This window comes from Hylobates moloch, unplaced genomic scaffold (assembly GCF_009828535.3).
Source record: "Hylobates moloch isolate HMO894 unplaced genomic scaffold, HMol_V3 SCAFFOLD_1, whole genome shotgun sequence".
NCBI lineage: Eukaryota > Metazoa > Chordata > Mammalia > Primates > Hylobatidae > Hylobates > Hylobates moloch.
The window spans coordinates 55,858,953-55,884,169 of NW_026652276.1; the positions used below are offsets into that span (position 1 = coordinate 55,858,953).

The 25,217-nt window shown below is 37.1% G+C and overlaps 1 long non-coding RNA gene across 3 annotated transcripts in view; it reads left to right on the forward strand.

Annotated features, from left to right (window-relative positions):
- The first annotated feature begins 82 nt into the window (after positions 1 to 82).
- LOC131383752 (uncharacterized) overlaps positions 83 to 25,217 on the forward strand; it is a 63,733-nt gene continuing 38,598 nt past the window's right edge. For all 3 annotated transcript variants that reach the window (XR_009213990.1, XR_009213987.1, XR_009213989.1), the window contains exon 1: positions 83 to 409. This is a non-coding gene — a long non-coding RNA (uncharacterized LOC131383752). The remainder of the gene's footprint in view (positions 410 to 25,217) is intronic.

The window sequence follows — 25,217 nt, forward strand, 5'->3', positions numbered from 1 at the left end:
GCATAGTGGGTAGCGAGGAGCGGCTCCCGGAAGCGGAACTGCGCGTGCGCTCCCATGCGTCAGACTAGGAGGGGGCAGGGACGGGACGTGGGAAAATGACTACGCGTCACCCGTGATGTCGCGCATCCGATAGGCCCTTTCCAGATGGCAGAAGGCTTGAGGATGAATCTGGGCGAGCTGTTTGAGTCCATGCGTTTGTACTTCCTCTCAGTCCACTTTCGCTTACGATGGGGCGACTCTTGTCCATCGTCGCCTCACCTGGAAACTTTTCCAGCCGGCCCAGTTAATGGTCCCCTGTACCATCCCCATCCTGAGTGACTACTAAGCAGCCGCAGTGACTCGGGGTTGCTCCGTGACCACGTTACTCAGTTACCTTCTTGTTCCCTGGAGAGACAGAGCTGAATGGCCCGTGAGTGCAGCGTGCTTCTGTTTCCTGCGAAGGATTATTAAAAAAAATGGAAAAAGTTAACTTTCATTTGAAGGGTCCCTTTCATTTGAAGAGCATCTGAGATGGCGTCCCAGATAAGGAGGCACTTGAACTCCTTAGAAGTACTGTATTATTTTGAGACTTTAGGAGAGTGCCTAGGTGATTCCTAAAAATTCCTTTATAACGTGAAAGTAACCAAACTTAGTTTGAACTTAGTTTAAGTGCTTGGTAGCTCCAGAAATTCCTTGGCACATTACACACACTATTTCATTTAGTTATCACAACGACACTTACTTGGGAATTGTTACTGTTTTCCTTTTATAGATGAAGCAGAGAAAGGAAGAAAGATGCCCAAAGTTATATTAAGGACAGAGCCAGAAATTGCAATCTTGGCAGTCCGGCTTCAGCCTATATGCCTATTACCTAACATCACAAAGTTAGATCCTGTTTGAAAAGGTACTTGAATGATGAATGGGACGCATTGATATTTGTACAAACGAAAATACTATTTTTTAAAAATGTACAATGCTTAGCTGTTATTTTTTAAAATGATTATTGTTTAAACTATTTCTGTTAAGAAGCATTGTGGAACCAAGAATCATCTTTATAGATAAAAGTTTTTTTTATCTTTTTCATTAATTTGAATAGGGAGAAAAACGATAAGCCCCCCTAGTCAAATTGATTAGTAGTTTTCTACGTAAGATAATGTCAAGGAACCCCAAGTATGTTTTGTGTGTGTATGTGTGTGTGTAGAAGAAATGTGATAGCTACTAAAAAGAGTTGTGTCGAGAATGGTAGGTGTGTGTTGACACACTTGTTTTCATTTGGGCTTCTATTGCAGGTTAATGGGCTCCCCACCTTTTACATATTTTCATCTTTATTTTTTGTCATTGTCGTAGTTCTTGTCAGAGGACGGAGGGATGCAGCCAGCCCCCTCTTTACTCAGTATTATAATCCATTTGATTATTTGGGGATCATCTCCTTTGAGACTTTGCATATGGAATATAGTTGTCTTAACTTCCTACTTTTAGTGCCCCAAAGATACCCTTTGGGCCTTTGATTTTGAGTAATTTTACTGATTATTATTATGAGGCAAATGAATTATAAGTAACAAATATGGGGAAGTTACAAAGAATCTAGAATCTCATAATGTTATGATAATGGCACCAGTTTCATGATTCATAACTTCCTCTGCCTCCTTCTGACCTTTGCTTTCGGTTTTTCCTGTGAAGTGTATCCCAGGTAGGGAACAAAGATCCTTTCTTGCCTCAAGTGGAAAATACACATTTCCGAATATAGTACATGCTCTCATAGCACTCTCCCTCATACATTATTTCTTCATACATTTAAGAAATAATGAAGTCCAACTCATTGAATTCACTACTTTTTGAAATAAGGTAAATGGTTTTTCCTGGTCTCAGATAGCAAATGGTAGCAGGGCTGGGAATTTTATGTCTTCTACTGCTATTTTTATTGACCATACAATTCAAACGAAACTTTCACAAAACAGTGCTTAGAAGGCATAGTCCAAGGGTTACAATTCAAATACCCAAGAAAGCAGGGCTATAAACTTGAGCGTCAGGATGAGTGAAATACATTAGGAAGTTGTGGGAACAGTGTTAAACCTGAGGTAAATGCCCACCATAAAAGAACTAAAAGAAAAACTGCCAAACCTGACTGCTTCGATTTGGTAGACAGGCTGTGAATTTACTGCCTTGGATATAGCCATTTGGATAACTTTACATTTATTGGAATGTATCAGATGTAATAGATTAAGGCAGTAGATTTTGTACTGAATAGAAATTATTGTTTGCTATCCAGCATTCTAATGTCCTTCTGTATAGGAAGGAAGCCCTCCTTACAGAAGGAAGCCCTATGTCTCAGGCTTTTAATCTCAAAAAAAACAAGACAAAGACTCAAAGTGTAGGAATTTTTCAGGGCATTAGAATGCATGTATGGTATTACCAGTCCAGTGGCGGCAGGCCAGTGTGGAAAGATCCATACAAGTCCTTACTTCATTCTTTGCTATTATTTCTTGCTTCTTTTATTTTCTAAGCCTGATTTTCCAGGCTTCTTATAGATTCTGTGAACAATATTTCCATAAACACATTTGAAGACATAGCTAGAAGGTGGCCATCTGCAAGCCAAGAGAGAAGCCTCAGAAGAAACTAAACATGCTGACACCTTGATCTCAGACTACTAGCCCCCAAAACTATGAGAAAATAAATTTCTGTGTTTTTTTTTGTTTTGTTTTTGTTTTTTTTTTGAGACGGAGTCTCGCTCTGTCACCCAGGCTGGAGTGCGGTGGTGCGATCTCGGCTCACTGCAAGCTCCGCCTCCCAGGTTCGCGCCATTCTCCTGCCTCAGCCTCTCCGACTAGCGGGGACTACAGGCGCCCGCCACCACGCCTGGCTAATTTTTTTTTTTTTTTTTTTGTATTTTTAGTAGAGAGGGGGTTTCACTGTGGTCTCGATCTCCTGACCTCGTGATCTGCCCGCCTCGGCCTCCCAAAGTGCTGGGATTACAAGCGTGAGCCACCGCGCCCGGCAAATTTCTGTTTTTTAAGCCACCCAGTCTGTGGTACTTTGTTATTGCAGCCCTAGTAAACTAAGACAGACTGATTGATAACAGACTAAACTGTGCTATAGGGTGGTGGGCAGAGACAAGACTACTAGTTTATCTAAAGTAAATTTTTGTCATAAAGACAGGACTCATTTGGCCATGTAAATTGCTGATCTGTTTTATGGGTTGAGGCAGTACATATTAGGAAGTATTTTGATTTAAATAGTGAATGCTTCAAAATTCTGACATGTAGTCAGTCTCCTTTAAGACTTTTTTTCCGTCTGAATTAAGATATTACAAAAGATTTGCCAGTGTTTCAGTAAAGCATATAAAATGTCTTTTACCTTGTCAGTTTGAATTTCAATACTGTAAACTTTCACTCCAGCCTACACTGATGCAAAATTGTCTTAAGTAGGTGACTTAAGTGGGTGAATTCTGTTTCTATTTGAAATATTTCTTGGTACCATTATGATAATAGTTATTATGGCATTTGTCAAGAAACCAAGATGTACGATTTCCAAATATTTTTTATCTCGTTGACTCTAAAATCATTTCCAATGATTTAAATCAACCATGTCATTTCCCTAGTAATAGTTTTCTAATGGCTTCTTATGTCTTTCTAAAGGCAGTATAAGGGATTCCACATCTTCCTCAGCCTATAACATCTGCTTTTCATCTTCAGTTATTTCAGTTCTCACTCCTCATTTTAGGCCAGCTTTTCCTATTCCCCACCTTCATATTCCCTCGCTACTCTTATGTGCCTTAGAACTTTTCATAGTCTTATGTGTATACCTCCTCCCCACCCAAAAAAAAACCTATCTACCTTCCATCTAGGTATCATAACTAGAAACTTTGGTGAGTCATCTTTGCTTCTTTTTTCAACCTCCAAATCCAGCCGAGTCAGTTCATAGTGATTCTATATCTTAAGGATCCTCTTTCAAATTATTTCCTTCCTACTTTACTATCCTATTTCAGGGCCGCGTTTTTACTTGGACTATTGCAAGTGCCTCTTGTTCCTCTTGATCTAATTTCTTCACAATGCATTACTCCAAAAGTAAATTTTCTAATGTATGAATTTGATAGTGTCACCCTATTTCATAACTTCTTTGAAGACCTCCCATATACATATATACAGGTTTTAATTTGCATTGATGATTATTCCATAGCTAAAATAGTTAATTTTCCTGTAATAAGTGTAAACATTTTTCATACATTTATATAGTCTTAGAAGACAAAATCAAAACCCTGTAAGGAATTTTTTTTTCTTCTCGGTAAGTTTGTAAACTGAGACATGATATTTTATTCTGTTTTCCCATAACACATTGCATATTTTCTTAAATGTAAATGCTTAATAAATGTATATTTTAGTGGTTCTCAAATTATGCTCATATGAAAGAGTTCAGTAGGTTGGACTAAAATGATCTACTAAATTGAATGACGATGTATTTCTAATTAACAAAAAATTTTTTTTTCCATTTTAAGCTTTTTTCCCCTCATAGTCATTCTTAAAAAATTAGTAGATTGCTAGCATTTTTGAGCTAGCAGATTAAAAAAAAAGAAACAGTAATGGATCAAATATTTCATGTGACTGAAAAACCTATATATTCAAAATAATGTGGGGACATTTATGTAAAATATGGTCTTATGTTACAATCTTTTTGGTGAAATTAAATTTATTAATGTATTTTAAATTTTTCCATATAACACCACAAGTTCCAGGTATTTGCTACCTGAAAACATTTCAGAACCACTGTTTTAATGGACTGAATACCATCTCACCTTATAGCTGGATTTAGTGTCATTTATGCTTGAATCCTAAAACCTTTGAAGTGGGAACATTGTTCCTAAAAGAACTATCAAATTAGATTCTTCTTATGAAAGCTAATTTTCCATTTCTTTTTTATGACACACTGTATAAAAGGTTATGTTTTAGAGTCAAAATATGTGGGTTAAATTTCTTCCCTTCCACTTATATAGGTGACTTTAGGCAAATTGTTGGACATTGGTAAGCTTTACTCTTCTTATATATAAAAGAGGAATAATACTGTTCCTAGCTCATAGGGCTATTGGAAGGGTGAAATGATATAATGCATGTGAGTCACTTATTACAGTACTTGGCACATATAAACACATAATTAGTGGATACTATATAATTCAGGTCATAGTGTAAAGAAGTAAAGAATTCAGCATTGATACATTAATTTCTAAATGAGCTTACTCCAGTAAATATGGAGAATATAAAATCAGGAGATTGGGTGACTGAATGTGGGAGCTGAGGGGAAGAAGTCAGAAAGTAGAAGAGGATCCAGGTGGCAAGCATGGGCAAGTGATCAATGTGGGTGCCAGGGAGGTTACATAGGCAGTGATTGGAATGTGTGGCCAGGGCAAGAAATAACATATCCAGTTTTGGCTCTGCTGAATTTATGGTCCTAGTGCGTCATTTACGTGGCAAAATCCAATGGTATATATTTGACTTGTAAACTCAGAAGAGAGTTTAGAACATGGGGGCCAATGGGAATGGATTACTTTGAGAAAGATTGTAGAGAGCCAAAAAAGAATAAAAATGTGAGGAACAATGTTTAAAAGGTAAATACAGAAAAAAAAGTTTAGGGAGGAAAGTGAAAAGAGGCAACTGTGGCAGGGACCCTAGGGAGAAGAACCTTTCGGGTAGTACAGTATCAACAGGGCCTGGTAATTTTGCCTTGAGTTGGCTTAAATACGGCTACTGACTCATTCCAAATTAGGATGAATCATACTGGACATCCAATTTAAGTCATGGCTATCTGAAACAAGTGTATATTTCAAGGTCTATTGACCTATATTTCTTTTCTTACATATATGGATACTGCCATCTGCTGATAACTGGCATTTTTGAGGGGTCTTTTTTGTAATTATGACATTGTATTTAAGGTATTGTTTCCCTTGTTCCCTTTTTGGATATATTCTTCCCACAGGTCTCCACGTGGCTGTCTCATTTTCATCCTGCAAATAGCAGCTCAAGTGGCAATTCTTCTAAACAGTTATCCCTGACCACTACATCTAAACAACTTCTACCCTCTGCCGCTAGTTAATACCTATGTCATTACATGTTTCATTCCTTTAATTTTAGATTTATCTTAATTTGTAATTACTTTGTGTTTTTATGTCTTCATTTCTTACTTGAGTGTCTCTTGTCCCAGAATATAAGCTTCATGGGAGCAGGAACCTTGGCTCTCATCAGGTGCCTAATGCAACCTGTCTCTTAGAAAGAGCTCAATAAATGTGCTTTTAAAAACGAGTGATGGCGGCCGGGTGCAGTGGCTCACGCCTATAATCTCAGCACTTTGGGGGGCTGAATGTGAATCACTTGAGCCCAGGAGTTCGAGACTGGTTTGGCAACATGGCGATACCCTGTCTCTACTAAAAACACAAAAATTAGCTGGGCGTGGTGACACATGCCTGTAATCCCAGCTACTTGGAAGGCTGAGGCACGAGAATAGCTTGAACCTAGGAGGGGGAGGTTGCAGTGAGCTGAGATTGTGCCACTGCATTCCAACCTGTGCAAGGAGCGAGACTCGGTCTTGGAAAAAAAGAAGATGGGTGAGAACTAGAGCTGACTGAGAGTTCTTGCCCCATTTGTGCTATAAGAGTATATTTAGTTTTGGTATTTATCTTATCTTTTGAATATGAATTTAACAAAAGCTTCTGTGCCAAGATGTTATGATAACCCTGATACATCTGGGGATTTTTCCAATAATAATGGTGATGTGCTATTTGTCCCTAAGTCCAAGATTACACAATAAAGGAACAAAATTAATAGATGGCACTTATAAGGATAAATGTCTTTAACTAGGTGTTTGCATACATTTGTAGGTGCCTTTTCTTTTGAGTTCCCCTGATGATACCTCAGCTGCTTATCATGGAATGTGGGTTTGTAATAGTGGGGAATGGGAAATGGGCAATATGGAAAGGAAAAAGTTGCTAATATATTTACTTGTGCTCTGGACGCGAAATAGCACTTTGTCTTCTTCAATGATGCAGATTAACAACACAAAATGAGAAAAGATTTCAAAAATTCTGTGAGACAGGTCTTTTCCAGCAACAGATTATTCTGGAAGTCCTGGAGGGGGCCAGCAATTGTCACTAGCAATTATATTTTCTGAATTAAATAATGGAAAACAGTCTGAAACATTTATTCATGTTCATACAAAGACAAAAGGACAAAACATTTGAAACTGAATCAGTGCTAAAGTCATTCACAAAGTATAGATTAACAAAGATATGCCATCAGTATATGCAAGATAATGTGGAACCATAGTAGATGAAATGACTTCCCACCTAAGGAAGTCAGAGAGAGCTTCGTGAAAGAGGTGCTATTTCAACTCTGGAAATGGGAGTTTCCCTAGCAGAGCAGAGAGTAGTGGGTGTTGCAGGCAGAGGAAATAGCATGTGCAAATATGTGAATGTGTGCAAGTACATGGCATTTTCAGGGAATGACAATTATTTGGTGAAGGTTTGTTGAGACAGTGACGAGATGAAGCTAAAACATATTAGGATCAGATTTTAAAGGGCCTTATATATCATTTTAAAGAGCTTGGGCTCTTTAAACTGGTTATTGGTGAGCCATTCAAGGCTTTTATAGAGATATATGATCTCACATCTATATTTTAGCCAAGATAAATCTGACGAAAAGTAAATTAGAATGGGGAGAGACTAGACATAGGGAAATCAATTATTAGGCTACTGCAGTAGACTTGGAGAGGAATGATGACAGCCTGTACAAAGATGGTAATGATGATGAGAAGAAAATAAATGGAGAGTTATTTAGAAGGCATAAACAGTAGGGATAAATCCATATCAAAGGATATGAGAGGTAAGAAGGAAAAGTAGGAATTGAGGATGATTCATGTTTTCTAACGTGGGTAATTGGGTTGAAGATATAAAGAGCCAAATTGGAGCAAGAGGGAAGAAAAACAGAAGTTTAGTTTTGGACAGATTGTATTGGCTTTCTAGGTGGAGATGTAGGATAATCAGCAGTTGAAAATACAAATATGGGTTTGGGAAAGGGATCGAGGCTAGAAACTGATTTTAGATTCATCTGTAATATAGATGACAATTGAAACAATGGGAATAGTTGAGATCACGTAAGGAGGGTAAATACGATGATAAGAGGGCAGAGGTAAGACCCTTAAGTAACAGCAACATTCAGGAAATGTAGAAGTCTGTGGTAGTATAAATACGTTCATAAATTAATTGATACTCTTAAGAGGTAGAGCTTAATTCCCCTCTTTTTTAGTGTTGGGCTGGATTTAATGGCTTACTCCCAACAAATAAAATTAAAGCAGAAGTAACAGTATATAATTTCTATGGCATAAAAAGTACTGTAGCTTTCTCTGTCTCTCTCTGGCTCGCTCACTGTCTCTCTCACTCTCTCTGTCTCCCTCTCTCTCTCCCTCATTGTTTGATCTGGTGAAATCTATTTGTCATGTTGTGAAAACACTCAAGCAGCCTGTGAAGAGATCCATGTGGTGAGGAACCAAGGCTTCTTGCTAATAGCCAGTGAGGAACTGAGACATCTGTAAAAAGCTAGCGACAGACTTAAGACCTTTACCAACAGCCACATGGGTGAACCATTGTGGAAATGAATCCTGTAGTCCCATTCTAGCCTTTAGCTTACTGTAGCCCCAGCCAATATCTTGACTGTAACCTCGTGAGAGACTCTAAGCTAAAAGGGTGTTTTCCCTTTCCCCCAAGACATTTCTAAATTCCTGACCAACAGAAACTTTGAGGTAATTAATGTTTGCTGTTTCAAGCCAGTAAGTTATTGTCTTTTTAATTGTTATTATTATTTTTTGAGATGGAGTTTTGTGCTTGTTGCCCAGGCTGGAGTGCAGTGGTGCAATCTCCGTTCACTACAACCTCCACCTCCTGGGTTCAAGCGATTCTCCTGCCTCAGCCTCCCGAGTAGCTGGGATTAAAGGCTTGAGCCACCAAGCCCAGCTAATTTTTATATTTTTAGTAGAGATGGGGTTTTGCCATGTTGGCCAGGCTGGTCTTGAACTTTTGACCTCAGGTAATCCACTCACCTCGGCTTCCCAGAGTGCTGAGATTACAGGCATGAGCCATGGCACCTGGCCCTATTAAATTATTTTAACTTTTATTTAGGTTCAGGGGTACATGGGCAGGTTTGTTATACAGGTAAACTCGTGTCATGAGAGTTTGATGTATAGATTTTTTGTCATCCAGGTACTAAGCATAGTATCTGATAGTCACTTTTCCGGATCCTCTCCATCCTCCCACCCTCTACCCTCAAGTAGGCCCAGTGTCTGTTGTTCCCCTCTATTTCTATTGGTTCTCATTATTTAGCTCCCACTTACAAGTGAAAACATGCAGTATCTGATTTACTGTTCCTGCATTAGTTTGCTAAACATAATGGCCTCCAGCTCCATCCATGTTCCTGTAAAGGACATGATCTTGTTCTTTTTTATGGCTGCATAGTATTCTATGGTGTGTATGTACCACATGTTCTTTATACTGTCTGCTGTTGATAGGCTTTTAGGTTGATTCCACATCTTTGCTATTGTGAACAATGCTTCAGTGAACATTCACGGGCATGTGTCTTTGTGGTAGAACAATTTATATTCCTTTGGGTGTATACCCAGTAATGGGATTGCTGGGTTGAATGATAGTTCTGCTTATAGCTCTTTGAGGAATCATCACACTGCTTTCCACAATGTAACTAATTTACACTCCCACCAACAGTGTATAAGCATTTCCTTTTCTCTGCAACCTCACCAGCATTTTTTTTTTGACTTTTTAATAAAAGCCCTTCTGACTGGTGTGAGATGGTACCTCATTGTGGTTTTGATTTGCATTTCTCTAATGATCAGTGATGTTGAGCTTTTGTTCATATGCATGTTTGCCACATGTATGTCTTCTTTTGAAAAGTGTCTGCTCATTTCCTTTGTCCACTTTTTAATGTGGTTGTTTTTTGCTTGTAAATTTGTTTAAGTTCCTTATAGATGCTGAATATTAGACTTATGTCAAATGCATAGTTTGTAAATATTTTCACCCATTCTGTAGGTTGTCTGTTTACTCTGTTTATAGTTTATTTTGCTGTGAGGAACCTCTTAAGTTTAATTAGATCCCATTTGCCAATTTTTGCTTTTGTTGCAATGCTTTTGATGTCTTTGTCATGAAATCTTTGCAGGTCCTATGTCCAGAGCAGTATTGCCTAGGTTGTTGATATGGTTTGGCTGTGTCCCCACCCAAATCTCACCTTGAATTATAATAATAGCCAAGTGTCAAGGGCAGGGCCAAGTGGAGATAATTGAATCATGGGGATGGTTTACCCCATACTGTTCTCATGGTAGTGAATAAGTCTCATGCGATGGTTTTATAAAGGGGAGTTCCCCTGCACAAGCTGTCTTGCCTGCTGCCATGTAAAATGTGACTTTGCTCCCCATTCACCTTCTACCATGATTGTGAGGCCTCCCCAGCCATGTGGAACTGTGAGTCAATTAAACCTCTTTCCTTTATAAACTTCCTTTATAAACTGTCTTCATTAGCAGCATGAGAACGGACTAATACTGTTGTCCTCTAGGGTTTTTATAGTTTTGGGTTTTACATTTAAGTCTTTAATCCATCATGAGTTAATTTTTGTATATGGTGTAAGGAGGGGGGTCCAGTTTTAATCTTCTGCATATAGCTAGCCAGCTATCCCAGCACCATTTATTGAATAGGAAATCCTTTCCCCATTGCTTGTTTTTGTCAGCTTTGTTGAAGATCAGATCGTTGCAGGCATGCACCCTCATTTCTGGGCTATCCATTCTATTCCATTGGTCTGTGTGTCTGTTTTTGTACCAGTACCATGCTGTTTTGGTTACTGTAGCCTTGTAGTATAGTCTGAAGTTGGGTAACATGATTCCTCCAGCTTTGTTCTTTTTGCTTAGGATCACCTTGGCTATTTTGTCCCTTTTTTGATTCCATATGAATTTTAAAATAGTTTTTTTCTAGTTCCATGAAGAATGTCATTGGTAGTTTAATAGGAATAGCATTGAATCTATATATTGGCTTGTGCAGTGTGGCCATTTTGATGATATTGATTCTTCCTATCCGTGAGCATGGAATGTTTTCCCATATATTTGTATCACATCTGATTTCTTTGAGCAGTGTTTTATAATTTTTATTGTACAGACCTTCTACCTTTCTGGTTAGCTGTATTCCTAGGTATTTGATTCTTTTTGTGTCAAGCCACTAAGTCTTAGGATAATTTGTTACACAGTAATAGATAATTAACACAAAGACATTGACGAAGACATTGAAGAAGAAAAGACAAGGAGTTAACAAAGAGGTAGAAGGGAGATAAGGAAAGAGTTGTGTTGAGAAAACCAAGAAGGAAGAGTTTTCAGAAGAGGAATGGTGTCAAATGCTATAGGAAAATGATCATGATACAATTGAAGAAGCCCTTTGGGTATGGTTAGAAGGACACTGGGTGGCTTAAATGAGATCAACTTGATTGGAGTTGATGGTGATGGAAGCAATATTATAATGGGTAGAACAATCAAATAGAATGTGGGAACAGTAAATGTAAATGACTTAAGGATATTGGCTGTTAAAGTAGATTGTGGGAATGACAAAAAGTAAGAAAAGACATATTTAAGATTGTGGGGAGCTTGCATGTGTTTATAGATTGAGAGGTTGAAGGTAGCCTGGATGCAGAAATTATAACTGAATTATTGACAAAGCACAATTGCAGGCAGAAGAAAAGATAGAGAACAGAGAGAGAGAGAGGTGTTCTCGTTAGGAAAGTGAAGAAAGTACCAGTCTCTGTGAGATAAGAGGAAATGGAATATGAATGGACAAAAATATAGGTATTTGTAGGTAGATGTAAGCAGAGGTGAGTTTCTTTCAATAGTTGACTGTTTTTTTTGAAGTGGTCATTGGCTAAAAGTAAGGGGGCAGGGATTGTAGTAACTTACGAACTTACTGGGATGCATTCTGAGCCCATGTAAAATCATCTTTCCCTCCTTTTGATCTATCTTTCCACAGTCTACCTTTTCTCTCCCTTCCTTTCATCTCCTATTGAGTACTGCTAGAGAAAATCATCCTAATTGGTGTTTTTAATGTATTTAAATATATCCTTTTCTATGTGTTCTTGTGAGGAAAGGACTTTTTAAAAAAGGAATATACTACTAACATTTATTAGAGGAAAAACATTTTCGTTACTTCATTGAGGCCTACAGAATAGGGTGGAGGAAGTAACACCTTGATTCATTACTGAATGCCTTATTGAATGCTATAGCCCAATTTTCTGTGCGACTTTCTGACTCCTATTTATTACAGAAGATAAATGGCCTACTAACTCACAGTTTATTACCTGACTTACCTGCTGTTTTTTTTTCTTTTAACCAACTACAATAAATGTACAAGTAAATTGGAGGGAGAATTGGGATATATTAATTCAAATGTCAAGTGCAAACAAGACCCAAAAATCTACACAGCAAATGGTATCCTGCAGTTAATGGTCTCCTTTTCACACTGTGGGCCAAAAGTAGCACACACAGATTTGGAAAAGCCATTGTGTAAAAGGAGACTAAATAAATGCAACAAACCTTATTTCATGGCTTTGATGAAGTTATTAATTTCCTATGGAAATGTACCAGATCCTCCAAATAAAATACATTTCAGATGAAAAATCAGGGAAGTTTTTCTGCCATTTATTTGCAAATCCAATTTGTAATTATTGTTTTACTGCCATATGTCAAGGCTAAAAATCAAGATACCCTTTTTATCAGTTAAATAGAAAGTAAGTTTTTAAATTGCTGTAATATGAAAAATAGTTTTAATGGCTATTTGTGGTATCTTTTCCTGGATAACTATAAGAATCATGTAATGAGTTAAATGTTTCAAGGTGTATTCACACATCTTACCTAATATGAGTTCTGAAAACTTGGTTTTGAAGGTATAGTTATGATAATCTCTGTTTTTGTTAGAAAACTGAGGCTTACATTAATTGTCTAGAGTCACTTTTTAAGTAGAAGAGCCAGGACCCTCTTCCTACTTCAAAGTCCAGGCTTTAACTCATTAGGTAGCACAGACTTTACTAGTGTTTGGTTTTCAGTTTGACCAGTATTTATCAACTTTCTTCTTGATACTCTGCTTGATATCCCTTAGTGAAATTGTTTTCTTAAAAAGTGATTAACTTATAACTGCAAAAATTTTTGTTTTGTAGTTTTAAATTAACTTAGAAAATTATATATTTCTCTGTCCATAAAGTTTATTTAAAAAAACAACTCCAGTTTTTGCATATGATATTAATGAGATACTAGCAAGATATAACAGTCAATTTTGCTGATTTCAGATGTTAAATTTCTTAATATTAAAAACATCATGGCCAGGCGCGGTGGCTCACGCTTGTAATCCCAGCACTTTGGGAGGCCGAGGCGGGCGGATCACGAGGTCAGGAGATCGAGACCACGGTGAAACCCGGTCTCTACTAAAAGATACAAAAAATTAGCCGGGCGTGGTGGCGGGCGCCTGTAGTCCCAGCTACTCGGAGAGGCTGAGGCAGGAGAATGGCGTGAACCCGGGAGGCGGAGCTTGCAGTGAGCCGAGATTGCGCCACTGCACTCCAGCCTGGGCGACAGAGCGAGACTCCGTCTCAAAAAAAAACATCATTTTTACTACGTAAAAACTGTGATTCACCATTTTTACCAAAGGGGATGGGGAGTAATTTTCCCTCTTATTTGTGTGGGCAAACATCTTCTATACATAATTTAAACAATTCTGAAAACGATCTCCTTCAGCAAGCTTTTTCAATTGCCTTTTTTTTTCCCCCTCAAAGTCGTCTCTGGCAAACACTGCATGACATCATATTTATTATCAAATCAATCAAGTATTGTCTTCTCATATTTCACCTGCGTGAGTCTTAAGATTTGGGTTTTCTCCATATGCTTTTTTTCTGAAGAAATCTTATTTCCTCTCATGGCTTTATCTAATAACTGCATGTAGGTGGTTCAGAAATGATTACATGTAGACTCCTTGGTTTGATTCCTGAAGTAGCAGCTCCTATTGAATCAGTGCCACTTGCCAGAGTCTTAAACATGCTCAACCTTTATGAACTATTCCAAATGGTAGTTAGTGAAGCCTTCTCAAATAGAGTTATTTTCCTTTTTATAGTCTCACATAATTTGTTCCTATATTTGCATTATAGATATCGTATGCCATCTATTTTCCTATTTATCTCCCTCATCAGACTGGTTCTTTAAGGGTAGAGGGCCCATGTCAGAGTCACATCTGCTTCTCCTCTCCTCTCCTCTTACAGTAACTGGTACACACACATTCAACATATATATTCATTGAATAAATAAATGAGTGTTGAGCAACTATTCCATTTGTATTAGTTCTCAATGGCAATGTAATGAACTCCCTGAAACTCATTGGTTTAAAACAACAAACATCTATCATCTCATACTTTTTGTCTGTCAGAAATCTGGTCTTTGGCTGGGGGCGGTGGCTCATGCCTGTAATCCCAGCACTTTGGGAGGCCGAGGCGGGTGGATCATGAGGTCAGGAGATGGAGACCATCCTGGCTAACATGGTGAAACCCTGTCTCTACTAAAAATACACAAAAAAAGTAGCCGGGCGTAGTGATGGGTGCCTGTAGTCCCAGCTACTTGGGAGGCTGAGGCAGGAGAATGGCCTGAATCTAGGAGGTGGAGCTTGCAGTAAGCCAAGATTGCACCACTGCACTGCAGCCTGGGCAACACAGAAAGACTCTGTCTCAAAAAAAAAAAAAAAAAAAAAAAGAAATCTGGTCTTGGCTTACTGTGACTTCTGGCTTTCTGGCTGCAATCAAGGGGTTGCCAGGGCTGTGATCTTATCTGAAGACTTGAATAGGGGAAGATCCACTTCTAAGTTCACTTAAGTGGTTGTTGACAATATTCAGATCCTCATGGACTATTAGACTATCTTAATCCATTTTCCAGCTGTTTTCTATTAAGAGAGACATTAAAGAGATTTGAAAAATTGTGAAACAATGCTACCTTATTACTTTATTTTTCTGGAAAATATAGTTATTTTTCATAAAATATGCTGTTATGTAAATATAAATGTGCTAAACATGTCAACCTATTTAATAGATTTACTATTGTTATTTAAAAATGAATAAATATTAATGAAACGTTTCAGAATTAATTTCTAATATGGCAAGTATTGAGAGATTAACTCTCATAAACAGAAGCTCTTTGGTTTCCCAGTATTTTTAAGAGTTCAAAATGGTCATGAGAACAACAAGTTTGAGTGCAGCTGTTATAAATAATAAGCAACAAGTTGATCTCATGGCCTGGGTGGCTGTTCTCATTTGAGCAGGCCAGATTTGTCTGTCTGTCCTGAAGAGGTGAAAAAAAAACTTTAGGTCTACTTCCCTTGTTTGCAGAGGCTGAGCCAATTTTCATTACACAGGTAGTCTTAGTCTATTCCTGCTGCTATAACAAAACACCACAGGCAGGTAATTTATAAATAATAGACTGTAACAAATTTATTTCTCACAGCCCTGGAGGCTGGGAAGTCCAAGGTCAAGGCACCAGCCTCTGGTAAGAATTTGCTCTTTGCTTCCAAGATGGTGCCTTGTTGTGTCCTCACATGGCAGAAGAGACAATGCTGTGTCCTTACATTGCAAAAGACATGGAAGGGCCAGGCAACTCTGTGAAGTCTCTTTTATAAGGGCATTAATCCCATTCATGATGGCAGAGACCTCGTGACTTAATCATTGCCCAAAAGGCCCAACCTCTAAATACCATCATCTTGGGGTTTAAGTTTCAATGTGAATTTTGGAGGAATACAGACATTCACAGCATAGCAACAGTGTTCTTATCAAAGTCATGCTTGTGGTCTTTCATTGTGTGGTTAAGATCAGTGTTGTAGTGCAGCTTGCCATTTGACTTTTGACATTTTTTTGTAGCTAGTATCGGTTCACAAAAGTGGATTGATAAATTTTCAGAAATTGTGTGCCCCAGCCATGAAAAAGCCATTATTAAAAAACAATTATTCAAATGTACAAGAAAATAATTTGTATCATTAACAAAGGTAATACATATCAGCATTATCCATGCTCTTGAGGTTATGTCTATTGTATCTATGTAGTAGGTATATTACATAATTATGTGCTACTGAACATCTCTTTCCAACTCTGTGTTCAGTGATGTCACATGGTTAGCTTGAAATCAACTGCAATGGGAACATTTACAACACGGAAGCAGGCAAATCCTACAAATTAGAGTTCTTTTTCCCTCCTCTTTCCCACAGAACTTGTTGGTTAACATATCACTGAATATGATCATTTTTTGATACATTGAATTTTGTTCCTGTGATGTTTATGCTCCATTACTGGTAGAAAATTTTGTCTTTGTTCTTTCTCAAGATGAATTTTTATTACTTGATAGAAAGGAGATGTTGCTTGTCAATAGCTTGCCTTCTTGGATTTTGTTTAATGGAGGGAACTTCTGAAAAATATTCAGGATAGAGGAGAAAGCTGAATTCCTTTGATGGAAATGAGTGAGGGAAGATTAATTCTCCAAAACTGAGACTAGAGGTTTATGACTCCTGAGAATAGTGGTGATCTACACTATATTCCCTGACAGTAACCGCAGGAACTGGCAAGACATTTGAGTGATTTTACTTTGTGTTTCTCCTGGGCCCAGGGCAACGGGACTGTCTGCTTTGACAAATATTCCTGCACTGAGGTTTGACATAGGATGAGCAGAGCTGTCTTCCTTTAGGGACTGACTATATTAGTCTGTTTTATGTTGCTTATAACAGAATACTTCGAACTGGATAATTTGTAAAGAAAAGGAATTTATTTCTTACGGTTGTGGAGGCTGAGAAGTCCAAGGTTGAGGGGCTGCATCTGGTGAGGGTTTTCTTACTGGTGGGGGCTCTCTGCAGAGTCTCAAAGTGGCACAGGGTGAGGGGGCTGAATGTGCTAACATGGTAGCTCAGGTCTTTTTTCCTTTTCTTATAAGGCCACAAGTTCCAATCCCATGATAACCTAGTAATCCATTTACCTTTTAACCCACTGATTCATGAATATATTAATGTATTAATGAAGGCAGAGCCCTCATGACCCATTCACCTCTTAAAGGACCCACCTCTCAACACTGCCACATTGTGGATTAAATTTCAACATGAATTTTGGAGGGTACAACTATTGAAATTATAGCAGGGACTAAGTTACCTTGGAAAATGAGATATCAAAGGAGAACACGATAATGAAAGATGAAAGGGTGCTTGTGACCTCTTAGGACCTAGGTTGAATTTCCTGCTGGCCTGCGTGATGGACATTTGGAGTTGGAATTAATTTGATTTAAATAAAATAAAAGAAATTTGATATTTCTTGCATACCTGTTTGTAGCTGAAAATACCGTTCATACCTATTTTATCTGTGAGGGTTCTTCAGGGAAATAAAATTAATTAATTAGTTTCTTTATTTTTGAATTGGTTCATGTGTTTTTGGGGGCTGATGAGTCTGAAAATTTGTAGGGCAGGGCAGAAGGATGGAAATTCAGGCAAGAGTTGATACTGCAGTCTTGAGGCAGAATTTCTTCTTCTCTGAAAAACTTTAGTTTTGCTCTATAAATCTTTTATTATTATGGTTACCTGTATATTTGCTTTTGTTATCATAGACAAAATAAAAAGGATATCAAAATGTCCACAAGGAAAAAATAGGGAGAATAAAAACATCAAGCATTTGCTAGTGCCAAGTTGTGTAAACTAAAATTCTTTTAAAAACAGATTTTTTTAAAAGACAAAATTGTATTTATTTAAGGTATACAGCATTTTTTTTTTATTTCAATAGCTTTTGGGGTACAAGTGGCTTTTTGTTACATGGATGAACTATATGGTGGTGAATTCTGAGATTTTAGTGTACCCATCACCAGAGTAGTGCACATTATACCTAAAGTGTGGCTTTTTATCCGTAGCCCCCTTCCCACCCTCCTACTTCTGAGTCTCTAAAGTCCATTATATCACTCTGTATGCCTTTATTTACTCGTAGCTTAGATCCCACTTATAAGTGAGGGCATATGGTTTTTGATTTTCCACTCCTGTGTTACTTCACTTAGAATAATGGCCTACAGCTCCATCCAAGTTGTTGCAAAAGACATTATTTCGTTCCTTTTAATGGCTGAGTGGTATTCCATCTTGCATATATACCACATTTTCTTTATCCACTCATTAGTGGATGGGCATTTAGGTTGGTTCCACATCTTTGCAATTGTGAATTGTGCTGCTATAAACATATGTGTGCAAGTGTGTTTTTCATATAATGACTTTTCCTTTGGGTAGATACCCAATAGTGGGATTGCCAGATTGAATGATTGATCTACTTCTGGCTATTTAAGGACTCTCCATACAGAAAAACTGATTAATTCTTTAAGCATTCACAAACTTATTTTTCTCTAATTTTATAGAAATCTGCTGTGACTATTTCATGTGCTACATGTCTGTTTTATTCTCATTCCTCTTATTCCCCCAGCATTTTTTTTAAAAACACTGATAATAGTTGGTATTTGAAAAACTCCATCAATCAGGAAAAAATAATTCTTATAGACAAGGAGACATGCTATTATATTTGGAATAAAATTGAAAGCAAAAATTATATGAATATTTGATGTTACAAAGGGACATAAATGGATTGTTTATTGCACCTTTCTTTCTACAGCCACTTCCAAGGTCCTTCTGTTCATCATAATAAGACAAAAATAAAAGTTTAATCAATAGGAATGAGCTTGGTTCCGAGATAAGAGTTAACCTTGGATTTGAATGATTCTATTGATTTGGCGTTATGAACCTGAGGCAGGATTTCATCTAAGGATTGGGGTGTACTTTAGTTTAAAATAAGTGCTTCTTAAGTTGTTGGCAAATAGACTGGAATTGCCAATAAACTTGGCTGAGATGGGCTCAAACAATAGCTAATCTCATAGAAAGATAATAACTCAGATAAATATAGGAGTCAGAAAATGTTCCCTTTAAAAAAACCTTTCTACACTGTAATTATCAAAATAAATATCACCAGTTATGAGAAGTGAAGCTAACCAAAATACCTCAAGCACGCTTACGACCTTCACTGTGGAAAATAGGAGCATAGTTTTAATCTTTTCTTTCCCTTAAGAACTATATTCTTCTTTTTACCTAGTCTCACTTTCAATTTCTATAATCTAAAACATCAAATTCACCTGCAGGAAAGTCATGTTTTTGACAACTTCTTAACTTCTTAAATAACTTGTTTAAGAGGTTCTGGCCCTGAAACCTTAGACAATGACAGTGGTTAGTTGATTAGGCCTAGGGGTGTGGAGGGCAGCGGGAAGACGACACAAAACAATTGTAACCTCACTCCCACTCCTCCCTCCCCTTCCCCAATTTCCCATTTGTCACACCACCCCATTGTAGATCTAGTTCAACCAATGAAATAATCAGCTTATTGCAGAGGGAAGGAAGTTTACTACTGGAAATAATTCAGGTTTGTTTTAAATGTTTTGATGAAGCTCACTGAGGTTTTAATTCAAGTTGATAGTATATTCTATTTTGTTTTATTTTATTGCCTGCTACAAGTTAGGGATGCAACGTTGAATAAGGTGTGGCCCCTATTCTTAATTTAATGGTAGATCTAGACATGAAGTAGTTACTATACAACATGGTAAATTCTGTAACAGAACTCTGCAAAGTGTTCTGAAACTATAGTGCCAAGAACAACTAACTCTGCCTTAGGGTAACAAGAAATTAATTTAATATAAAAGTAGGTCTTATAGTATTTTGGAAATGTGTTGACATAGTAAAAACTAATTTAAGGGAAAAAAGGCCTCTTCCAAAAATAAGAAGCCAAAATGCAAGGATATGAGAAAACAGATCAATTGACCTAATATCAGCAGACACAGGCAGGTATAACAAAAATGAGATGTGTAACACCCTGTAGTTACAGCATGCAACTGAGGGAAGCCTAGGTGTGCATCTTTGCAGTCCCTGGTCAAGAGAAGAAACACAGCTGGGTGAGATGGCTCATGCCTGTACTACCACCAGCATTTTGGGAGGCCGAGGCGGGTGGATCATTTGGAGTGAGAAGTTTGAGGCCAGCCTGGCCAACGTGGCGAAAACCTGTCTCTACTAAAAATACAAAAATTAGCTGGGTGTCATGGCATGTGCCTGTAATCCCAGCTACTCAGCATACTGAGGCAGGAGAATCACTTGAGCTTGGGAGGCAGAGGTTGCAGTGAGTTGAGATCACGCCACTGTACTCCAGCCTGGGTGAAGGAGTGAGACTCTGTCTCAAAAGAAGGAGGAGGAGGAGGAGGAGGAGCAGCAGCAGCAGCAGCAGTAGGAGGAGCAAGAGCAGAAGCAGCAAAGAGAGGAGCAGTTTTTGATTTTGTTTCTTTTTGTATGGATATGTGTATTTAAGCCTGCACATTTGAGAACTTTTTGAGTACTACAAACCTGTGGCTCTCTCACGGACTCTTCTGAAGTCAGTATAGGTAATCACAAGAATGCCAAGCCATGTTGCCACATTTATTCTGCTAGTCAGTATCAATGAATAGAAGAAATACTTAACTGGAGGGAAAAAGCAAAAGCTATACAAGGAGACAACAGAAGGAAGTGAGGAAAGTTCACAATAGAAGTAGCCTTTTCCAGGTATGCAAGCAATGAAAAATGTATTCTAGGAAAAGCAAACTGTAAGTGCAAAGGCTCAGGAGCCTAGGAAGATTATGGTGAATCTGACGAACAGTAAGTTGATTGAAGGAGCTAGAATTGCAGCCATCGCCTCCAGAGTCATCGGCAAAGCTACAGGGCATGACTTTTTGTACATCACTACTCTTTGAACTAATCTTCAACTTGATAAATGGGGTCAAGACTATATATAAATTTTGGAAATTCAAGGGAGCAGAGTGAAGTCTCTGATACTAGATTAAGTTTTAGATCATTAGAAGATCTATTTAGAGGTCCCAAAGTAGGCATATGAGCTCATGGGGATTGGCTTTATCTCTTCACTTGTCCTGGTTTTCTTTTACTGGTACCCATTCGTCTCTTCACCATTAGAAGCCTCTTGACTTTAAGTGCTAAAATAGCTCTAAATAAGAAGAAATAAGAAGATGCACCACTGCTTTAAATTCAAAAGAGCTCTGGGCTGAAGCTATTATAATTTACATAGCACAGCTTAATTGAGAAGTTTATATTAAATTTGATATAATTTCCTTGTTTTTATTTCTGTTTCCATTATATATGCTATGATAAAATGCGTGCCATAGTAAACTATATGCTGTAATAAAGTTACGGTTTTCATTGCTGATTTTGACTTCTTATGATGAATATGTCTTAGATGAAAAAAAAACCTATGATATTCTAACACAAAAAAGTTACAAAAAGTTCAAATCATAAGTTTTCTACTGTTGCAAAACAAATTACCACAAACTTAGCAGTTTAAAATGTCATGCACTTATTATCTCTCAGTTTCTGTGGGTAAGGAATCCAGGCATAGCTTAGCTGGGCCCCTGCTCAGGGTCTTACAAGCTGCAGTGAACCTGTCAGACAGAGCTGCAGCCTCATCTGAGGCCTGCCTCCTCTTCCAAGCTCACTGGTTGTTGACAGAATTTAATTTCTTATAGCCAAAGGACTGAGCCCTCAAATCCTGGAGGCTGCCTGACATTCCTTGCCTTGTGGCTTTCCCTACAACATGGCAGCTTGCTTCTTACAGGCCAGTAGGTGAGTGTCTGCTGCTGCTTTGAGTGTCTTTGAAGAAATCATCTGATTAGGCCAGGCCCCATCCAGCATAATCTCCCTTTTGATCAACTCAAAGTCAACTAATTAGAAACCTTAATTACATCTGCAAAAATCCCTTTACCTTTGCCATACAATATACCCTCATTGAAGGGAATGATATCCCATTCTATTCACAGAAACTGCCTACCCCAATGGAGAGGTATAAAAGGATGTGGACCAGTAGAAGCCATGTTAAAATTTTGTCTACCATATGTTAATCATACATTACATACATTTTTTCCTATTCTCACAAAGACGCTGAGAAATTTTATACCTTAATAGTATTTAAGCCTTAGATTCTGTCACAGCACTATCCAATAGAAATATAAATCACAAATGTGAACCACATATATAATTTTAAAATTTTCAGTAGCCAAATAGGAAAAAGTAAGAGAGCAACAGGTGAAATCAATTTCAATATATTTTATTTAATAAATATAGCCAGAATAGTATCACCTCAACATGTAACCAATATAAAACATTATTAGATATTATGTATTTTTTTTAATACAAGGTCTTTGAATACCACATCTCCATGCTGGCTGGCTGCACCTCAAGTGCTCAATAGCCACAGGGGGCTCTTGGCTGCTGAATTTAACTGCATATGGCTATCACATGCCTTTTCTCTCTTTTTTTTAACTTTTATTTTAGGTTTTGGGGTACAAGTGAAGGTTTGTTACATAGGTAAACATGTGTCACAGGGGTTTGTTGTGCATGTTACTTCATCACTCGGGTATTAAGCCAGTACCCGGTAGTTATCTTTTCTGCTCCTTCTCCTTCTCCCACCCTCTCCTGTCAAGTAGATCCAGTGTCTGTTGTTTCCTTCTTTGTGTTCATAAGTCCTTATCATTTAGCTCCGACTTATCAGTGAGAACATGCAGTATTTGGTTTTCTGTTTCTGCATTAGTTTGCTAAGGATAATAGCCTCCAGCTCCATCTATTTTCTCACAAAAGACATTATCTCATTCTTTTTTATGGCTGCATAGTATTCTAAGGTGTATATGTACCATATTTTCTTTATCCAATCTACCATTGATGGGCATTTAGGTTGATTGCACGTCTTTGCTATTGTGGATAGTGCTGCAGTGAACATTAATGAGCGTGTGTCTTTATGATAGAATGATTTATATTCATCTGGTATGTACCCAGTAATGGGATTGCTGGGTGGAATGGTAGTTCTCTTTTTAGCTCTTAAGGAATTGCCATACTGTTTTCCACAATGGTTGGTTGAATTAATTTACACTCCCACCAACAGTGTATAAAATGTTCCCTTTTCTCCACAACCTTGTCAGCATCTGTTATTTTTTGACTTTTTAATAATAGCCATCTGACCGGTGTGAGATGGTATCTCCTTGTGGTTTTGATTTGTATTTCTCTAATGACCAGTGATGTTGAGCTTTTCTTCATATGCTTGTTGGCTGCATGTATGTCTTCTTTTGAGAAGTGTCTGTTCATGTCCTTTGCCCACTATTCAAGGGGTTATTTTTCTCTTTTAAATTTGTTTTAAGTTACTTATAGATTTGTCAGATGCGTAGTTTGCAAATATTTTCTCCCATTCTGTATGTTGTCTGTTTACTCTGTCAATAGTTTCTTTTGCTGTACCACGTGCCTTTTCAACAGTATCCACCAGGTGTCACAACTTTACAGCTCTAAACCAGCAACATCAACCCTGTTCTTCTCTTGGTGACAAGAGTTAGGATTCTCTTTGTATTCACATATTTTCTACTTTCCACATATTTGGTATTTCACTTGAAGTTTTTGCCTAGATAATTAAGACATTAAGCGATGTGAATTTTACTGCTTAAATAATCAAATTTGAATTCAAAACTACTTGTATATCTGATACACCATTCCTTAATTTTTCTGTAATTTCATCCTAGATGATCTGCCTGGTGAGAAGGCAAATAATTATGAATTACATGAACACTCAATTCTTAACAACATAATAATAATTATTTCAAAGTTAGATCATTTCAAATACCCAAGGAGTTTTCACAACCTCAGAAGCAATTAAATGGTTTTCTTTTTACTATCTCAAATTGTTTAATAGAACATATTAAAAATAGAAACCCAAAGTTTTAAAAAGTAACAAAATGTTCTATTACAAAACTGCACACTATTACAGCAATCTACTAATTGCCAAGAGAGGTTTCTACTTCTCACATACATAGTGAGCTCCAATGGGAGTATGATGTTTGCATTTATTCACAGTTATTACTATAAAAACAGGCCCGTTTAATTTACATTTGGTTATTTGTAGGTTGTGATACAATTTCCTTTTATATGACAGAAAAACTGCCTTTGTTTTTAATATTTTTTGGTTTTTACTTTTATAGTCTTCTACGTTAGGTATCTTATAGGTAAAATTAAATATATATTTAGAGACTGAGTCTTCTTAAATACTTTCTTCTTTTAGAAAATCATTAATTTATAAAATTTAAAAAAGTATGTACAGATGCCATACAGAATCAATCATGAATGGAGAGAAGATTGAAATGTGAGTTTTTATCACTAACTTCCGTAAAATGAGTGTAGTTTAGTTTTATATCAGTAATTAAGCGTTCTCTTTGTCCTATTAGTTCAACCACATGATATCTGTAAGATGAAAATAAACTTGATTCTAGTGAGAAACCATAATTATTTATCTCTGAAGGATTTGTACTGTCAATTAAGTTCAGAAGAAAGGAATCAGACTTGGCATCTTAACTCATATATTAAAGAGAGAAGTGACTAGTGTTGTAGCCATAACTATAGAATAAGATGGAAAAATCATTAAGTGAAAGCATGCAAATAATATTTTAAATAAAAACATAAAATCTAAAATTAGGATAATGTATACATTTATTTGCCTCCTGTTTGAATAAACCTTTTAAAAACACATCCAAGAAAAATTAACCACATACATAAGTCATATTTCTAAGTGAAATAATCAAATACATGCAATTAATATTTGTTTGCTGCTCAACTATTTATACCTTTTTTTGATTTCTTTTGTGAAGAAATTTTTGCAAAGGCTGAGGGTTTGTTTATTCTTTTTGAAGCACAATGCTCACACAGTCCGAGAGATGGCAGCCAATACCTTTTGTAAAACAAATGGCTTGCGTTGATACTTCATCATGGCAAATGCAGGTACTTTATTTTAATAACATCAACACTGAATCAATTATTAAAAGAATGTAAATTGCTGAAATTCTAAATGAAAATTGCTGAAATTCTGAATTGTTAAATTCTAAATTCTAATTTTTGTATGTGTGCTTTAAAGAGATTACTCAGAGTATTTTACAAGGTAAACTGAATAGATTTCTCTTTCTCCTTTTTTTCCACTGAGTTCAGAGCAGTGGTTTCTTCCAGATCAACCTAGATTTACTTATAGAATAGTAGACTGAAATAATAAATTATAATATTAATAATTATTTCAGAAGCATTAAAATTAAATACATAA